The sequence below is a fragment of the Hipposideros armiger genome, unplaced genomic scaffold, assembly GCF_001890085.2.
Source record: "Hipposideros armiger isolate ML-2016 unplaced genomic scaffold, ASM189008v1 scaffold_714, whole genome shotgun sequence".
Taxonomy (NCBI): domain Eukaryota; kingdom Metazoa; phylum Chordata; class Mammalia; order Chiroptera; family Hipposideridae; genus Hipposideros; species Hipposideros armiger.
Window position 1 is genome coordinate 660,982 of NW_017732064.1, and position 3,324 is coordinate 664,305.

Consider the following 3,324-nt stretch of genomic DNA (forward strand, 5'->3'; position numbering starts at 1 on the left):
CCTTCCTTCCTTCCTTCCTTCCTTCCTTCCTTCCTTCCTTCCTTCCTTCCTTCCTTCCGTCCTTTTGTGCTCTTTCTCCAGCTTCTGGTCTTGTTTTAAGCATCATTTTGACAATAATAGCTGGCAGGTAGAAGAATGGCTATCCCAGTCACCATATCAGCAGAACTGTGTGAGAAGGGTAGGAGTCTTCTCTCCCTGACCTTGTCCATAAAAGCAATGTGAAGCATTTTCAGTGTAAAGTGTAAACTACTTGTATTTTATTTTATAATTTAACTGTACTGTACTTATTATAAAAGGAATACTTGTTATTTGTAGAAATTGGGACTTAAAGAAAAATTTTAAGGGAAAAATTAAAGTCCTTCATGTAATATATATTCTTTAAGCTTATTCTTTATATCTACATATATATTTTTATTTCAAATTGGATCATACTTTCCATAATATTTCATAACTTGTATTTTCATATCACAGAATATTTTGAACATTTTTATCTAATTAAACAATCTCATAATATTTTAAATAGTTTTCATATATACATATATTATAATTGTTTTAATCCAACAACATTTAGGTTATTCCCCTTTTGTTCACTGTAACTCTTTGATGAACATCATAGCTACACGTATCCATATGATGTAACATATTTTTTAACTAATATGGTAGATGCGAATCTCAACCCACAAATTCAAGTGTACTAGAGATATAGCCTTCTATTGTGTATAACTCAACAGAGTTTCTGATTCTGAACCCCCATTCTACTAGGATCAGTTGGGGATGGGGTGTAAGAAAGGTACTTGTACTTAACATCAATCTCTTGTGAGCTTTCCTCTGCCTTTCCCCAGATTTGTACAACTCTAGAATCTTATACCCCAACAAGGCATCAAAGTGTGTGTGTGTGTGTGTGTGTGTGTGTTACCCCTTCTCACCAAAGAACACTTCTTTTCAGTCTTTTCAGTTTGGAAGAAATTCTTTCCCCTTTTCCCCCTTTTTGTTTCTTCAAAAATCCTGTCTAGCTCTAGAAATTCCTTTCCTCTAAAGGTTTAGGCCGTTAGAAAACAAATCCAGAAAGACTTGTAGACTCCTCTGCTTTGTGCCTTGCAATGTGCCTCCCCTGGGACAATTAACACAGAGCCTGCTTTCTGCTTGAATGGAGATAAAGGGAAAGAGGAAAATAGAGAGAGGTAGAAGATTAATATGTCAAAATATCCCACCACAAAAGTAAATAGAGAAATGCTGAACATCTCTCCTTAAGGCAGATGAATTCCCCAGAGCTAAAAGGATGCTAAGGCAAATACTACTCCATTGAAGGACCAAATATTTCTAGAAAATGCAGATACAGCCCCATCCTTCTTTTCTGAGTTAAACTCTGTCCCCAAAATACTAGAGAAAATGTTAACCTTGCAANGTAGTGATAAATCATAGGCCCCACTGCATTCAGCTATAACAATAATCTGTCACGGTCACTTTGAACTGTCTAGACAAGAAAATCAATGCAAAAAACAATTTGCATTCAGTATTGTTACAGTTATCTCTGATAGAAAACCAAATGCCTTAGAGATTATCAATAGTCATTAAAGCATACTAAAATAGAGATTGACTTACTACAATATATAATACTGAGTACAGGTTTTAAATGAAGAAAACAGAAAGTAAAAGTTATGACCTCTGAGTGTTGTTAGTTGTAGTGACATTCAGAGCCTATTCTAATACATTCGGTATCATTTAATATCTGAATGATATTCAGAAAAAAAATCTATTGGAATTTTCATTCAGATACATAGTATATTTTTAAATTTTACATTCATTACTTGTCTACTCTATTTAGATTTGTTTTGAAAATTTCTTTAAATATTTTTACAAACACTACAGATGCTGTTACAAAATATTATTTATTGAATGTAATTCACGAAATAATCTATTTTTACTCCTCTTTGAGAAATACTTGTGTTTTTGATACATCTTCATTAAGTGCTTTTGACATGAAAGGATATTTTGATGTTTTTATAGAACTGATAGTTAAGGTAACAGGTGTAGTATTTGAGGGCACTTTAAAGGTCATCTGTGCTTTTTCACTGAAATGCAGACCTGGAAAATTCCCTGGAAAGCAGATCAAGAACAAACTATCTGTTTTACCTGCAACCTATTTTGCATAACAGTAAAGCTTTTAGCTACTCATTCTCACTACCAGGTGGTATTTTTTTATAAACTGAAATGTTGACTTTCCCCTTTCTGTTGGTTGTTCCTCCCCTACAATGAGCACTGATGTGACAAGCAGTGACCAGGGGAAGGTAGGTGACAAACACAGGAGAGGAGAGGACACATCCTTGTTTAAATAACTGTAGTATTTTAGAGGTGGGATGCAATGGCCAGGGAGCCAAATGAAGTAAAAGCAAGATGTTTTCAAGACTCTGTTGGGCAGAGAGGAAAACTGCAAAACAACACAAAGGGGGGGACTGCCTACACATGGTCTGCAATATTTAAAAATATAATTATTTGTATTCTTTTTGCATTATGAAAAAACAAATTTTGTGTAATAGGTTTGTGATGAAAGGTAGAAATTCTGCCTAATTTGAATGAGTTTTTTTTAAGAGGGTAAGAATGTTCCAGTGCTAAACTTGACAAAACAGATACCATTGAAATGCTGATAAATTTAGTTTTCTTTTAAAAAGTGTTGAGGGGGCAAACATTACAGATTATGCCATACAAAATAAACCTATAAATCTGTTTCAGATCGCTAACTTGAGTTTCAGTTAATTCAATTTGTAATAACTATTAATGACCTCTGTTTGCAATAAAGATTCTGTAAATTGTTTGCTGTTGATTTTTTAGGGGTTAAAATATTAGTAGGTTTCTACTTACTCATACAAACATGAATTTAAATATAGTTTGAGACTGGGACCCCGTCACTATTTCTGGAATCCTAGAGCTCGAAGTTAGAAGTTATACAGGCCCAGTTTGGACAGTCCTAGAGTGCAGTGCAGAAGGCACCCCACTGGCTCTGACCTCAGTGTCATGCTGTCAACTGTGGCAAGAGGCCAGAGCCTAGTGATGAAACGGTGCAGGTTTGTCACAGGGCGGGCTCCATGGGCAGATGGGAGGAGCCTCACAGGCTTAGGTCTAAAATTCCCACCTGGCTTGATCCAGATAGAGACCCGTTTGAAAGCTACCTAAGGATCATAAGGTACGCCTTAGAAACAGTGTTACTCTTGTGTTCTTTGTACTTCTTAATGAAAAAATAGCCTCTTCTGCTTTTTTTCCCCCTAATTATTTTAACTTCTCTCCCTTTATATAAGAATGGAATCTTTATTTCATTTCTACTTTCTG

General features: G+C 35.1%; 1 protein-coding gene and 1 long non-coding RNA gene across 2 annotated transcripts in view; one reads left to right on the forward strand and one right to left on the reverse strand.

Moving 5' to 3' along the window:
* Nucleotides 1-2,501: 2,501 nt before the first annotated feature.
* LOC109373375 (uncharacterized) overlaps nucleotides 2,502-3,324 on the reverse strand; it is a 20,211-nt gene continuing 19,388 nt past the window's right edge. Inside the window, exon 2 of the long non-coding RNA XR_002122211.1 lies at nucleotides 2,502-2,713. This is a non-coding gene — a long non-coding RNA (uncharacterized LOC109373375). The remainder of the gene's footprint in view (nucleotides 2,714-3,324) is intronic.
* Nucleotides 2,712-3,324, forward strand: part of LRRC66 (leucine rich repeat containing 66) — a 36,032-nt gene continuing 35,419 nt past the window's right edge. The window contains exon 1 of the mRNA XM_019627144.1: nucleotides 2,712-3,181. The gene's annotated coding sequence lies outside the window, so the exon portion shown is untranslated. The remainder of the gene's footprint in view (nucleotides 3,182-3,324) is intronic.